This window comes from Macaca mulatta, chromosome X (assembly GCF_049350105.2).
Source record: "Macaca mulatta isolate MMU2019108-1 chromosome X, T2T-MMU8v2.0, whole genome shotgun sequence".
NCBI lineage: Eukaryota > Metazoa > Chordata > Mammalia > Primates > Cercopithecidae > Macaca > Macaca mulatta.
In genome coordinates this window covers 12,598,323-12,615,256 of record NC_133426.1, presented here as the reverse complement: position 1 = coordinate 12,615,256, position 16,934 = coordinate 12,598,323, and the positions used below count along the sequence as shown (strand labels likewise).

General features: G+C 38.7%; 1 long non-coding RNA gene across 1 annotated transcript in view; it reads right to left on the bottom strand.

Annotated features, from left to right (window-relative positions):
- LOC144338559 (uncharacterized) overlaps positions 1 to 16,934 on the bottom strand; it is a 43,424-nt gene that overhangs the window by 22,664 nt on the left and 3,826 nt on the right. The window contains exons 2-3 of the long non-coding RNA XR_013412752.1: positions 9,093 to 9,294; positions 3,861 to 3,953 (exon numbers count right to left, since the gene is read on the bottom strand). This is a non-coding gene — a long non-coding RNA (uncharacterized LOC144338559). The remainder of the gene's footprint in view (positions 1 to 3,860; positions 3,954 to 9,092; positions 9,295 to 16,934) is intronic.

Sequence of the window (16,934 nt, the reverse complement as noted above, 5' to 3'; positions counted from 1 at the left end):
ATTATTAGGAAGAACCGAATTCATTACTTTTAATGGCAAAAACTGCAATTACTTTTGCCTGAATTTAATACATCATTTTACAAATAAGAAAATCAAAGCCAGAGAGAATGACCTGTCCAAAGTCACATGGCTAACTAGACCCTGTATCACATGTAGACCCTTGTATCTTGACTGCATTTGGGTGTAGTTACCAATGCATGTTTGAACTTGGATCTACAACTCCTAGCAAAGTCAGAGAATCATGCAATGAAAGAAAAAGAAAGAAAGAAAGAAAGAAAGAAAGAAAGAAAGAAAGAAAGAAAGAAAGAAAGAAAGAAAGAAAGAAAGAAAGGAAAGAAAGAAAGAGAAAGAGAGAAAGAGAAAGAGAGAAAGAGAGAGGAGCTAACAGTAAGTCCCTGCATCTTCACTTAGTTTTCAAGAAGGCAGCATAAACCAGGATCTAGACCCAAAGCAGAGTTCTTGATCGTTTTTACATGAAGAAACTCATGTGATTCCCCACCAATTCTATGCAACCACAGTTAAAGTGATTTATCTTCAACATCTGACAACCTAAAGAACTGAAGTAGAGATGAGGTAGGGAAGCTGAGTTACCAGGAAAATTTTTGTCATGGGGGTAAGGTTCCTGGGTCATCATGAATTAGATGAAAAAGCTCCTTGTAACTGGCCATGAAGAAGGCATCAGTGACTTTACTAGGTGAAAATGTGGACTAGTGTTAGGATTTTCAAAACAAGCTGATATCAGCCACATGTAAGACCAAAGCAATAGTCACAAAGAAATCCAAAGGACAGCCTCTGTGCTGAGAATTAATAGATCCTTTTCAGCAATTTTTATGATAAATTGTTGACAAGATAAAGACTATGATGAAAAGACATGAGAAAAAAACAATTTGTAAGTAAGACTGAAGTACAGGTGGAAAAGGTGATTAATGGGGTCATCTTTTTGCCCCTGGCCTTTCTAGCAGCCAATGGGTCAGGGCTGGACCCTTTATCCATCCAGTCAAGAGGCCATAATGTTCCTTTCTGGAGCAGCAGAGAACTCAAGGATGCTACAAAGGAGTGAAAAGAGAAAGCAAAGCAAGCTTCAAAGGACAAAGTCGGCAAAGTCTGCAAAGATTGAAACGGTCTACGAATATGTGGCCAGATTCTTACTAGATGGACATCAGAGGCCCTTCAATTTATACTAAAATATATTTAAAATATTGCCACATCCTGCGGCCGGGCGCAGTGGCTCATGCCTGTAATCCCAGCATTTTGGGAGGCCAAGGCAGGTGGATCACAAGGTCAGGAGTTCAAGACCAGCCTGGCCAGCATGGTGAAACCCCGACTCTACTAATAATACAAAAAATTAGTCGGGCATAGTGGCGTACGCCTGTAGTCCCAGCTACTCGGGAGGCCGAGGCAGGAGAATTGCTTGAACCCGGCAGGCGGAGATTGTGGTGAGCCGAGATCGCGCCACTGCACTCCAGCCTGGGCAATAGAGCGAGACTCTGTCTCAAAAAAAAAAAAAAATTCCAACACCCAAATATTTGGTTGAAAGGTCAATGCAGTGTCTCCTCCCAGGCAAAAGAAAATCAAGAGAATGGACCAAGCAATAAATGAGCAACTAGTTTCTGAAGCACTACTGTGTGGCCAGTCCTATAAGAGATGAAAAAAATGGCCTAATTTCTATCCTCTCAAACTAAATGTTGAGAAGCATTTAGAAAACAAAGCAAATAAGCCCCCAAATGGCTGACTGAAATCAGCCAGAGATTTTTGCTTGTGCATCTCAGACTCCCCGGGGCTTACAGAGTTATAACAGGGACTAAGATATTCAGTATCAAAAATGTATTTTTCCCAGCCAGGCATGATGGCTCATGCCTGTAATCCCAGCACTTTGGGAGGCCGAGGCGGGTGGATCACTTAAGATCAAGAGTTTGAGGCTATCCTGGCCAACATGGTGAAACCCTGTATCTAATAAAAATACAAAAATCAGTTGGGCGTGGTGGCAGGTGCCTATAATCCCAGATACTCAGGAGGCTGAGGCAGGAGAACCACTTGAATTCGGGGGACAGAGATTGCAGTGAGCTGAGATCGCAACACTGTACTCCAGCCTGGGCAACAGAGCAAGACTCTGCCTCAAAAGAAAAGGAAAAAAAAAATTACATGAATGCCGTTCCTTAGCTTTCCTATTCAATACATTTTTAATTTATAAAAAGTAATTATGATACCTTTTTGGAGGACATAAAAATTCAGAGTGTAAGAAGAGGGGTCACGTTTTAAAAATTAAGAACCATTGATATAAGCAATATAAATGGAAAATTCAGAGGAGGAGAGATTAAGGGATTTTCATAGAGGAGAAAGATCACAAAAGGCTTAATCCCTGACCAGGAGGATTTTCAATTCTTTAGCTAATTTATTTATGGCATCCTCTGATCACAGTTTCAGTTGGTTTCATAATGGTGGCTTAGTTTGCAGAACATATGAATAAAGCTAAGGTTTGGAGGAAGTAAGAATCATCAAAATCTGTACAAAGGGTTTTTGTTTCCAGTTCAAAGGGGAAAAAGATATGATTTTTCCCAACTCTATTGAATTATTTATTCATATTATATATATATATAGATATACAGAATTTGGAATGAGAAATACCTTTACAACTTCTGGGCCTTAATTTTCCAGTTCTGAGATGAGCAAAACATTGTCATATTCATCCCAGAGACCAGAAGTATAGTTTAATTGAATCAATCCTCACGTTTATGAGGTTCTTTGAAATGTTTTGTTATAATAGGCCATAGAAATGCAAATGATTAACAGGAAGTAAGAGAGAACTACCGCCACCTCACCACTATAGCAGCTGAAGGCAGATTTTTTCAATACATCTTCCAACTCATAAAAAAAGAGAAAGGAAGACCTTAGTGAGGTACAATCTTCTAAACTTCTCCCAAATGTAATCCCAATAGTATAAGTATAGTCACACATCACTTAACAACGGGGCTATGTTCTGAGCAATGCATCGTTAGGTGATTTCATCATTGTTCGATTATAGAGGTACTTACACACACCTAGTTGGTATAGCCTCCTGCACTCCTAGGCTAGATAGTATAACCTATTGCTCCTAGGCTACAAACCTGTACAGCATGTTCCTGTACTGAATACTGTAGGCAATTGTAATACAATGGTGAGTATTTGTATATCTAAACATAGAAAAAGTGTAGTAAATATATGGTATAAAAGATAAAAAAATGGTTCACCTCTACAGGGCACTTACCACAAATGGAGCTTGCAAAACTGGAAGTTGCTTTGGGTGAGTCAGTGAGTGGTGAGTGAATGTGAAGGCACAGGGCATGACTGTGTACTACAGTAGCATTTATAAACACTGTACACTTAGGCTACATTAAATTTATATTAAAATATTTTTCTTTCTTCAATAATAAGTTAACCTTAGCTTACTGTAATGCTTTTACTTTACACACCTTTGAATTTTTTTTGGCTTTTTGACTCTTGTAATAACAGCTTAAAATACACATTGTACAGCAGTACAGAAATGTTTTGTTTCTTTATATCCTTATTCTGTAAACATTTTTCTATTTTCAAACTTTTTATTTTATTTTTGTGTGTGTTTTTAGACAAACACAGACATTAGCCTAGGCCTACACAGGGTCAGGATTGTCAGTTTCACTGTCTTCCACCTCCACAGCTTGTCCTACTGAAAGCTTTTCAGGGGAAGTAACAGGCATGGAGCTGTCATCTCCTATGATAACAATGCCTTCTTCTGGGTACCTCCTGAAGGACCTGCGTGAGGTTGTTTTACACTTAGCTATATATATATATATGTAGGAGTATACTCTAAAATAACTATAATGGTGGGGTGCAGTGGCTCATACCTGTAATCCCAGGGCTTTGGGAGGCTGAGGTGAGAGGGTCACTTGAAGCCAGGAGTTCCAGATCAGTCTGAGCAACGTAGTGAGACCTCTTCTCTACAAAAAATGTGAAAATTAGCCGAGCATGATGGTGCACATGTGTAGTCCCAGCTACCTGGGAGGCTGAGGTAGGAGGATCACTTGAGCCTGGGATGTCAAGGCTGCAGTGAGCCATGATTGTACCACTGCACTGCAGCCTGGGCGACAGACTTAGGATCTTGTAAAATTCAAATCTAACATTATCCTAAGTAGAAGATGCATCCCTTCAGGATAAGTCAGGAGAAGACTCATTCCACAAATACTACCGCTACCATTCCTGGTTGTCTGAGATACAAAGGTAAATAAAATGCAGCTTCGATCTCTCTCAGAGCCCACACCTGGCTTAAATTTAAACATCTTTAAAGTAGGGAAGTAAAGGAAAAAGGAAAAAAAAAACCCTTCAAAATCAGGGAAAGGAAAGCCAAAAGCACTTTATGTTTTCTCATTCTAGATGAGATTTTAAAAAATCATTGTATTTTATTTTTCTTTTAAAAAGAATCACATTTGGGAATTAGTACAGGGAGAACTCTAATAACAAGTTTGTGGATTTAACCTCACATTCTATAAAAGAGCTGGAACAAATGCACTTAAATCAGTGATATTTGAGTTGATGTCTTGAAATTTATTATCAGTCTTTCTGGAAATGATTTTCTTACTCTTTAGGGTTCTCGATTTTTATTTGCATGTTTCTGTTCAGCTTGTAACTGCTACAAAGATCAGGAAGAGGAAACAGGACTGCATGGCCCAGCCCTCTTCATATTTGAGAAATGGCTGAGTCTGCTCCTGAGACGCGCACATGCTTCTAGAATATTATGGGCTTGTTAAGCCAGTCCCAAAGCAACAATGGCACTGCAGTTTCAAATGCCAAATTCAATGTCATTTTTGGGTTTTACTTCATAGCCAAACCAAAGAACAGACACTCAAACAGATAACATTTCTTGCCTGCTATTTTCCACCCTTTCTTAGCCAGTCCTTAGAGGGATATACAGGCAGGCATTTCTGCTCTGTCTGGAAAAAATCAACAGTGCAGAATATGACAAAAAGTTTCACTTCCTTTTTAGCCTTTATTGAGCAGAAAAGAGCAATTTGAAAATGCTGTCGCTGGGGAGTAGAGAGTCACTTCCTGGCCGCTTTTGTCAAGAGGGCCCCTGCTGCTTGGCACATCTTCAAATAGAATCAAGAGGCACACTTGATTATACCTTTCATGAAAACATTTAAATAATGTGAGGGTTTTGATTTAACATCCTTTCCCGCACATCCCAGGGACTTTCATAGCCGAAATGATGATGCAGCCTTACTTAAAATGTACCTCTCTAAGGTATTCAGAGCTGTTTTAAGGATTCCCCCCATGGGCAAACTACTTAAATGGCTCCAACAACTCAGAAATATAAGACTAAAATTGCACCAGAACATGCATATAGTGTCTTCTTAGCAATAATATTGTACCTGGCACAAATAATATATATTAGGTTGGCTGTTGCTTAAAAAAAAAATGCCACAAATGTTTAGAAGGAAAATAAAAGGCACTTATGAAATAGTGGTAATCAAATATGAGAAGTTGATATCACAAGACATTTGCTCTCAGATCTTCTTAATGTAATTCACAATATCCACTGGCAGTATGAGCCCCCAGTGGCATCCACTACTCCTTTCCTTTTGATAAATGCAATGGTCTCTTGGCTTTTAAAAAGATAAATCTTGGGTATAACGCTGAGCATAAGATAGTAATAAAGGTATTTTATACTGTTTTGCCACTGATGACCAAAAAGAAAGTGAGATTAATTGAATTGGGAAAGATACAGCTGTTGAACGTTGAATGAGCAAAGCACCCGGCAGGAAGTGTGTAGGTGAAACCAAACAGTTGGTTCAGAGGTGAAATCTGCATCTGACTGACGGGTTGCAGTTTTCCTTCCTAAGAGCAGTTGGGCTGGTTGTTTTTTCCTCCAATAGGCACAGAAAAGATCAGAGTCGGTCAGAGAGCTGACTTACTCCTTTTCGAAGCCTTTGGTTTGGCTGTTGGTAAACTGGAAATTGAGTTAACGAAATCTATTGAATTACCAACGAATTCTATCTCACTCTTGTTCTCTTCGAGAATTGGGTAACTCATTGAGTATTTCTGACCCACTTTTCCAGAAGCTGAGTGATGCTGATGGATGTCAATATGGCTTTGAACGATGCTTCTTCCAACCTTTATAGTCTCTGGGATAGGATTGCAAATAAAGCCAGAGGCCCTCTGTGTTTCATTTTTGTGACATTCACAGTATCCTACACACAATAGATGCTTCATAAATGAGTGTTGAATGAATTAAGTCGGTTCATGGTCCACCTATCCCACCCTCTCAATGTAAATACATATAAATAAACAAATAAATAAAAATTAGGATAGATAACAAGCCCATGTAAAACCCAGAAAGTCTGTATCTATATTATTTCCATAATGTCAAATACCTGGATGTTTGGAAACTTCTGGATGGTTGCCTCTACAATTCTATTTTCTATTATTATTTAATGATAAAAATAGATTATATACAGGGATCCTAAGGCAAGGCCAGATATGATCTACCCACCCTGTAGTCTCTTGGTTCCTACTGCCCTCTAAAAAAATTTCTATGAGAAATTGAGCCACATCTGGATCTGTCACTTAGGATAGTTTGCCAATACTTGACAATGAGACTCAGAATGTTGCTGTATGTTGATGCAGTTCTCTCTCTCACCCTTTCTCCCCCCTCTTTATCTTGCCTTTTCCATAAAGCTTTAGAATAACTAGCTCTTTTATTCACTCTGACAGAAATAGAAGAGAGCCCAAAGCCCCAGCCTTTTCAGGAATTCCAGGGCAACTGAGTTACTGCAGCTACTGTACAGCCCCTGTTCCCAGGAATTTTCCTTTCCCAGTGTCCCCAAACGCCACCCACAGCCACACACCAGTCCCTCTGAAGAGAGTTTCTCAGCAATCAGGCCCTCTGCCCATCACCAGGCAAGAAGCCATTCTGGGGAATAAGATGACAATAACCAAGAGGACAAAAGCCTGCTCTGTGTGCATTCTGTCTGCCCCATTGTTGTGAGCACGAGGCAACTTGGGGTTGTACATTCTCTGCATATCAGGAAATCTGTAATCAGGGGAAATTGTTTCTTTTTACTTCCAAGGACATGAGCAAATTTAGAGTGGTGTTTTGGGGAGGGATTCTTGTTTGGGGGGTTTGTGTTTGTTGTTTCCTCCTCCCTTTCATAGAAAAACAGCTTACTGCAGGCTTTTAACTTGAAACTAGGAGGTGGATCAGAACTCCTTTTTAGTACAGAAACTGCAGGTCCTGGATATGTTATTCATATTTGTCCATTTGCTACACAGCACTTTATCAAGATCTTTGGCAAGTGTCCTTCCACGTTGACTTTATTGGTTTCATATTAACAGACTTTATCTTAGAGTGGGGAAGAAGGGAGGGGCCACCTGGCCAAACTAATGTTTGTTGTGTGAAAATACTTCTGTGGGTAACACTAAAGGGAAAGGAATAATTTGGTTAAGCAAATGAATTGAGCCTAGGAAAATAATCAAGTCAATGAATCCACTAACAATTTAGAAGCAAGTACTTCTGTCCAGATTTAAATTCAACTGAGAGTTATTGAATACACATGCTTTTACAGTATCTCACTTTGTGTTAAAGTTTCATTTATTGAACTAGCTTGTTCTCACCACAAAAGTAATGTGAAATCAGACAATTTGCATTCTAATTTCGCCTTTTTTGTCTTGCTTTCTTGGAGACACAGTGACATGTATTCCTGTTCATACTATTTTTCTGTTTTATGAGTAAAATATATGTATGCATGAAAATGAATATCTAATGAAATATCTAATGCCTATTGACCACTTGCTATTTGTCTGTCACAGTGTTGACCTCTTGTAAGTATAATCTTAATTTCAAAGCCAGCCCAATCTGGTAGGTGTTAGAATGCTAGCATGTCGCTAGAATGATCTCTAGTTTACAGTTGAAAGTACTGAGGCATGGAGAGGTTAAGTCACTTATGCAATCACATGGCTAGAAAGTGGGAGAGCTAAGATCTAAAGTTGGATTTCTCTGACTCTTGTCTGGCTAAGCAGGTGCCTATAATCTCAGCCCTGTGGTGTTACACCATGATTCTTAGGTTATGTTATTTGACAAAGGTGATCGATGTCACTCCCTGATTATGTTACATTTTATGGAAAAATTGAAGGAGTTTTGCAAATGTGATTAAGGTCCCAAATCAGTCAACTTTAAGGAATCAAATGGAAAATTATCCAGGGTGGGCCTGACTTAATCAGTTGGACATTCTTTGAAAGAGGGCTTAGGCCTTCTCTGAATCGTAGAGACTCTCTCCTGCTGACCATGAAGATTCAAGTCATCATGAGTTGTACAACTTCAAGAAAAATAATTCTGCCAACAACCACTTGAGCTTGGAAGATGACCCCAAGCTTCCAGATAAGAATCCAGCCCAGGCTGACACCTTGATTTCAGCCATGTGCGACCCTGAGCTAAGGATCCAGCTAAGCCATTTCCAGACTTCTAATGAAAGAAACAATGAAATAACAAATGTGTTTTTTGAATCCCCTAAATGTGTGATAATTTGTTATGCAGGAATAGAAAATTAAGCCAAGACACATGTAAACTGTTTGATAACACAAATAGAAGTATCCATAAAAAGTGTGAATACACAAATATATACCAACATGTATTATGTATTTATAAATTATACACATGAACTACCATACCAAGAGAATATCCCAAAATAAAACATGAGACACACACAACATACACACACACTCTGGAAATGATAAATGATGACCGTTGTTCTTAGCCACATCCCTCCTCTGCTACTGACAATCTCTTCCCTGATGGAGGCGTCACAACAAGTATTGAAACTTAAATCTTAGTTATCCCCTTCCAAATGGACGAAAGTATCTATAAAATAAAAGGTGGATGTAGGCTTTTTGAAAGCCTGACCGTAGTATTTCTAAGGGGTCATTGATGTAGGAATACATACTCAGCCTTCTCACGGGACCCCTAATGTATGTTTGCTTTCAGATACTAGACATTCAAAGGCCATTCTCATCACTTCCTACTCAGACCAGAATCACAGTTATATGTCCATCATACATCAGTCAATCAGCACAGGCTTAGTCTTTACCTCCGGACTGCCCAGCTCCACTTTAAGAAGGAAAGTGTGCTATGGCAGAAAGGGCGCATCTTGGCAATATGTACAATATGCCTTCGGTCTTCATGCTCTACTCTCCAAACGTTCACAAAGTTCAGGTTTTCCATCTTTGTTTTTTTTCCTCCAGATTTTTGTTTTTTCTGCTCATGTAAGGTGTTCCACTAGGAATTACATCCTGTGAGAAGTTAGGTTCGTAAATCCATGTCAGTCCATTGTGGTAATTTTTACGTATCTACACATTCCATGCTATGCCTCAGGGTTCCTTCCGAAAACCACTTTGTTGATACCAGGCAGGCAGCAAACTTTCTGAAGTGGGCTATATAGTAAATCTTTTCTGTTTAGAGGCAGCTACTCAACTCTGCCATTTTAAGAGGGAAGCAGCCGTAGATAAACTGTAAATGAATGAGTACAGCTGTGGGCCAAGAAAGCTTTACTTATGGATGCTAAAATGAGAACTTCATATGCTTTTTAGTTTTTAACTTTTAAGTTCAGGGCTACATGGGCAGGATATAGATGAACTTGTGTCTCGGGGGTTTGTCTTAGAGATTATTTTGTCACCCAGGTATTAATCTAGTACCCAATAATGATTTTTCCAGATCCTCTCCCTCCTCCCATTCTCCACCCTTCCATAGGCCCCAGTGTGTGTTGCTCCCCTCTATGTGTCCATGTGTTCTCATCATTTAGCTCCCACTTATAAGTGAGAACACATGGTACTTGGTTTTTTGTTACTGCATTAGTTTGCTAAGGATAATGGCTTCCAGCTCCATCTATGTCCCTACAAAGGCCATGATCTCATTCTTTTCTATGGCTGCATAGTATTCCATGGTGTATATGTACCAAGTTTTCTTTATCCAGTCTACCATTGACGGACATTTAGGTTATTCCACATTTTTGCTATTGTGAATAGTGCTGCAGTGAACATATGCATGAATGTGTCTTTATAATAGAATGATTTATATTCCTTTGGGCATATACCAAATAATGGGATTGCTGGGTCAAATGGTAGGAGAATGTTATATAATTTCTACATGCCAAGAAATAGTATTCTTCTTTTCATTTGTTTTCCAGTCATTTAAAAATGTAAATACTATTCTCAGCTCTCAGGTTGTAGAAAAACAGGTAGCTAACCGTTTTGTGCTCTTGTGCCAGAGACTGCTGACTACTGGTTTATAATGAGATGCTATCAGAGTTAATCACTTAATCATTGTAGAAGGTATTTCTCTTTATAGAATAAAAAATGTTATGGATACAAAAGTAGCAGTAGGTATATAGATATGTATTAAATTAGTAAAAGATGCCCTTATAATGATCAAGTCCACAAACCATGCTACATCTTCAAAGAGGAGACTGATTTGACTTTTGCTAATGGAACTGGTTTTACATGTGCATTTCTCTTTTTTTTTTTTTTGAGAGGGAGTCTCGCTCTGTCACCCAGGCTGGAGTGCAGTGGCGTGATCTTGGCTCACTGCAAGCTCCGCCTCCCGGGTTCACCCCATTCTCCTGCCTCAGCCTCCTGAATAGCTGGGACTACAGGCGCCCGCCACCGTGCCCGGCTAATTTTTTGTACTTTTAGTAGAGACGGGGTTTCACCTTGGTCTCCATCTGCTGACCTCGCGATCCGCCCGCATCGGCCTCCCAAAGTGCTGGGATTACAGGCGTGAGCCACCGCTCCCAGCCTATGTGCATTTCATTCTGCACAATAAACTCAAGAAACTGAAATATGCCTTGTGGTTCTTACAACTGAAGATCCGGGTAGTCTATTGAAATTACCAGAGTCCTTTATACTATTTTTTAATAATTTAATTAATTAATTTTGTTTTAGAGACAGGGCTTCAATATGTTACCTAGGCTGGTCTCAATCTCCTGGACTCAAGCAATCCTCCTACCTCAGCCTCCCAAGCAGCTAAGACTACAGGCATGCACTATCAGGCCTGGCTCCTTTATACTCTTTAATATACACAAGTCAGTATTACGAAAAATGACCCATGTGATGGCAGAATCCTTAAATATGTTTGGTGGCAATCAACCAAGATAATCAAGTGACCCAGCCATATTCAGATCACTGCCAACTTAAGATAATCATGGACAAACTCATATGTCTGGTTTTTCCATGTCCTCATCTATTGCTTTGAGTGCAAATGTACAATTTAATCTCTGATATGGCTGACCTTAACATCCTGCTGGCATTATGTTGTAAAACAAACAAGCGTAGCTTTAAAAGACTTAAAGGATTGGATTACTAGTGTTTGCATATTCTTAGAAAAGGTATTTCCTTAGCCAATGGGAAACATGGCAGGTGTCAGTCCCATTTCTCAGAGTCCAAATTCTTAGTTGTTAAATTACTATATGTATAATATTGCCTTTTACAAACATCAAAAGGAAGAGAAAGGAAAGAAAGAGAGAAAGATGTGGACCATTTTTCTAGAACTAAACAGAAAAATGTTCTCATAATTTTGTGTTGTCCTAGTGGACTGTCAAGGCTTTGCTTGGTGCTTGGCTACACAATTTATATGCCATTGTATCCATTATGGTGTAATATGTTGATGGATAATGAAAAATCAGGAGTATCCACTTGGGTGGTCTGGCAAGAATTCAGTTTAAAGTAAATATAAGCTCTCTGGAGATATCTACCAAGAGAAGTGTTCTTTTTAAAGCTCATTGTTTGTTTTAATCCAATGGAGAAAAAAAAGAGCGATAAAAACTAAGGAGTAAGATCTATAAAGAGAAAGTACAAATATTAAGACTGTCAAATGGAAAAAGACAGGGAATGCACTCAAGGCCAAGTCAGAGTTTCAGATTGTCCTGGCAAAATTCTCATTAAAGTGAAGGATAAGGCCCATCAGACCACAATACCCTAGTTTAACTTAGTAAGACTTAATAAGAAATCTATTGGTATATGTCCTTATTGTAGTTTCAAATACAATTTTTTATTTTATTTTTCATCATATTAAAGTGAAATGACTATATATGTGTGTATGTGTTCACATGTATGTGTATGTGTATATATATATATACACACACACATACACACACACACGCACATTTATATTTAGATATACACACATGCATTTGGAAAGGTAAAGTGCAGGGAAGAATATACAAACTATTACTAACCAAATCCACTGCCCAAGGTTAACTAATGCCTTCTGTTTTTAAGGAGAAGTGGTGTTAGGAAGTATTATTTTCATTATTACAATAAAAACTTCAACTCTTTTGAACTGGAAGAGCCAAAGAAGGTTAATAGTCCAACATCTAACTAGACAAATTTGGAAACTCTAATCTACAGGGGTCATGACATAACCTAGGCCACCCAGATCCTCACATATTCAATCAGGATAAGAAATCAGTCTTCTAATTCATAGCCCAGTTCATAAAGGGCAAAAAATTTCAGGCAACAGCTATAAGCAAGAATCAAAATTTGTCCTCAGCCCTAGAAGAGCTGCAATTTACAAAATACCAGCTTCCTGGCAAAATGAGACCTTGACGCCGAAAAGAATTAGTGTTCCTTAAGTTTTGTAGTTCTCTAATTACAGAGAGGCTTTTTAGACTTACCCCCAGAGGTTTTAATATTGCTACCTTAATTTATAGCTGTTCCTTACTTTTAATAGTCAAATGAAAGTTTTAATTATAATCAAGCAGTCTTCATACAAAAAGATAGCACTGTTGGCTCTCCTTCAAGAGAACATGTGCTTTCAGTTATTTTCTGGGAGGCTGGGGAGGAGAGGACAGAGAGCATTTACCCACTCTGATTCAAACAGTATACATTTGTACAAGGTCTCTCTAGACAAAGCTAGGACTGAGACTATGAATATGGAATCAAACAGAATTAACAAGCCCTTGTCAAACCTGTAGTCTTGATTTTAGCTGCATTATACACTAAACAGCCTGTCATGTCCTGTTACAAATAGAAAACAGGTCTTTACCACGTTAATGGTTGGTCTGCACAAGAACAGTACATGAGGAGTATTGAATTATAAAAATCAAATTTATGTTGAATACTTGATATCCAATAAAAAGATGTTATCTTTTTGTTGTTTAGCTTTATTAAATAAACTTTATTTTGGAATAATATTATATTTACAGAAAATTTGTAAATAGAACAGAGTTGCCATTTATTCCTCATTCATTTTCTCCATTGTTAAACTCTTACAGCATGATATACTTGTCACAACTAAGAAATTAACAATGGTACAAAATTGTTGGCTGGGCTCATTGGCTCATGCCTGTAATCCCAACACTTTGGGAGGTCGAGGAAGGTGGATCGTTTCAGGTCAGGAGTTCAAGACCAGCCTGGCCAACATGGTGAAACCCTGTCTCTACTAAAAGTACAAACATTAGCTGCGCATGGTGGTGCATGCCTGCAGTCCCAGTTACTCGGGAGGCTGAGGCAGGAGAATCGCTTAAGCCTGGGAGGCGGAGGTTATGGCAAGCCAAGATTGTGCCACTGTACTACAGTCTGGGCAACAGAGTAAGACCCTGTCTCAAAAAAAAAAAAAAAAAAAAAGTACGAAATTGTTAACAAAACTGAAGACTTCATTCCAATTTCATCAGTTTTTCTGTTAAATATCATCTTTAAATACTTCTTTCTTCTCTCTGTTCTGTTCTTGCTGTTCATAGAATAGCACATTGCATTTAGTTGTCATGTCTCCTTGGTCTTCTCTCCTCTGTGAGATTCTTTTTGTCTTTTCATGACCTTGACAATTTTCAGTAGTACCAGTAAGCTATATTGTAGAATGTCCCTCAATTTGGGTTCGCCTGATGTTTTCCCCATTAGACTGATGCCAGAGCTCAGAACACAATACCCCAAAATATGGTGCCTTGTCACGATGAATACTTTGAACTGAAGGAGATTGACAGGGCCTCAGAAACAAGATCTCTGTCTGACCTTCTCCCACCCTTCTTTCTCCTGTTCCTCTTTCTACCCAAAGGAAGCCGTAGAAACTAGAACTCCTGTTCCTCAAATCAAGCCATAGAGCCTAGAAGTATTCAATATCTTCCCCTTTCTGTGTAGGAGCTGACCATAAAGAAATTCTCTGACCTACCTTGTCTGACTGTAGGTCATAAGACCCTCACTCCAGAGGGGTCCTGCTCTATACTCAGGAGGAAGGAAAGCTTCACAGAGAGACCAAGAATAATTGGAATAGACAGGCCTTGCTGGGTTTCCCACCTTAGTCTGTTACCATTAGATCATACCCTTTTGTCCAATCACATTGCTACGTGGCTGTCCATTCTTCGTTGAACCTAAGCATGAAATGGAAAATTTTCCCTGGGTCTTTGGCTCTTCATTTCTGAAGGCTCTTGTGTCACGTAAAACTTTGATTAAGTAAATGCGTATGCTTTTTCCTGTTAATCTGTCTTTATCAGTTTTATTTCAGACCTAGCCATGAACCCTAGGAGCATTGAGGAAACTTTTCCTCTTGTACACTGCGGATATGGGTTTTTGGAGTCGGTGAAGTGCCCTTCTCATCATAACATATTGGAGGGTACATGATGTCCACATGATATCACTTGTGATACTAGTCTTCATCAGTTAGTTAAAGGGGTGTTTGCCAAGTTTCTTTACTATAATATTACTGTTTTTCCCTTCTGGTTCCATACAAAGATTTTTGTCAGTAAGTCACTAAATCTAGCCCGCCCTCAAGTGTGAATGTTGGGGAGATTAATCTCTCCCTACTAGAGGAGAGAGCATCTACATAGAATATTTGTCAAATGAAAGAGGAGGTTTTCCAGGATGAGGGAAGACAGGTCTTATCTACTTGGGTATTTGAATAAAAAAGGAAAAGGGCATTTGTACATCCATGAGAGTTAGCCAGGCTTTTTCCTGACTAAGCAATGCCATTTACTGTAATGCTAATTTTCTTTAAATTTAAAAGTATTGTGTTGGCATTTTAGTTGCACCTTTACATTTATTATTTTTGAGTCATTTTGGGGGGTTATATTTTATATTTTATGGCAATTGTCTTAGCCCATTTTCTGTGACTTATGACAGAATACTTGAAACTGGATAATTTATAGAGAAAAGGATTTTTTTTTCTATTTATTTGCTATTATTATTCCTTAGATACAGGGTCCCTCTCTGTCACTCAGGCTGGAATGCAGTGGTGCATGATAGCTCACTGCATCCTCAAACTCCTAGGCTCAGCCTCCTGAGTAGCTAGGACCACTGGTGCATGCCACCATGCCCAGCTAATTAAAAAAATTATTTTATTTTATTTTATTTTTTTTAGAAATGGGATCTTGCTGTATTGCTTACACTGCTCTCCAACTCCTAGCCTCAAGTAATCCTCCCACCTTTTCCTCCCAAAGCACTGGGATTACAGGCATGAGCCACCATGCCCAGCCAGAATTTATTTCTTACAGTTATGGAGGCTGGTCCTTGGTCAAAGGGCTACATCTGGGGTGAGGGCCTTCTTGTCAGTGGGGACTCTGCAGAGTCCCAAGGTGGTACAGGGCATCACATGGCAAGGGGGCTTAGCAAGCTAGCTGAGGTCTCTCTTCCTCTTCTTATAAAGCCACCAGTCCGCTCCCATCACAAGCCATTAATGAATTAGTCCATTCTTGAGGGTAGGGCCCTCATGACTCAATTAATTCTTAATGGCCCCTCCTCTCAATTCTGCCACACTGGGGATTAAGTTTCAACATGAATTTTAGAGGGGACAAACATTCAAACCATAGCATCAGTAGAGGTGTAAAGTCCTTAAGAGGAGTTGGGAAGAGATGCCTGCAGCCAGCATTTTATAGTATTTCCACCATACAGATATAGCAGATGTAAATAACCCTAAGAGCACAGTAATAGTAAAATGTGTAAAATAATTAGGCAGTGATGCATTTTAAGCATTTATTACCTTTACTTTTCATATAATTTATTTTATTGTAAGTTTATATCATTTAATAGTGACTTCGTTTAACAACCGGCTCTCAATTTTCCAAAAACTTTCACAAGCAGCTCTTACCACTAACACTATTATTAGAAAACATCTGGAATGATTCACATAAAACTGTTCACAGTGGCTATCTCTGGAAAATGAGTTGAAAGTTAGAGGAACTTTCCCTTTCTCTTTCAGTCCATTCTATACTGTTTGATTTATTTGAAATAAATAAATATGCATTATTCATAATAATGTTAAGTTTAAGAATATTATATTAGGAAGATTATTTATAATACCAACCGTGTAAGAGGAGGGGACATTAAAACTATACTATATATTTGTTTTTCCATATATATCGGAGGTTAAACAAGAAACTAATAAAAAGCATTATCCCAAGACAGTGGGGGCGATCAGTCGAATGGGAATGTATTTTTCATATTCTTTTGATATTTGAACCACATAACTGGATGTGTTCCAAAAAGTTTAATAATTAAAAACACTTTTAAAAGATCATCTGCTACTCCACCCTAAAAAAACACAAGAGAAAGTTTCTATTAATTGTTATTACATATTGAGGACTCTGCCTCTTTGGAGGACAAGTCTCACTAAAATCATAAACTTTTTCTTTATTTCCATAACAAACTCATGGTCAGGGTGTCTTGAAAATGACTTTAGGGGTGAGTCATTGTTCAGGTATGCAGCTGTGTTAGCACTGGCCTTGAGACTCAGATAATACAGGGCACAATTGTTATAAGCAAACAGCAGTACGTGGATGAAGATATTTTTTCCAGGTAGAAAATGGAAGAGGGCCAGACACCCTTGAAGTGCTCTACCTTTTCACTCCTCTCACGCTAGTGTTAGGAAGGTGTGTTTGACCAGTAGAATGGGCGATATTTGTTTAAGGTGATGTTTGTTTAAGGCTTACGGAAACGTAGGCACCTGACCA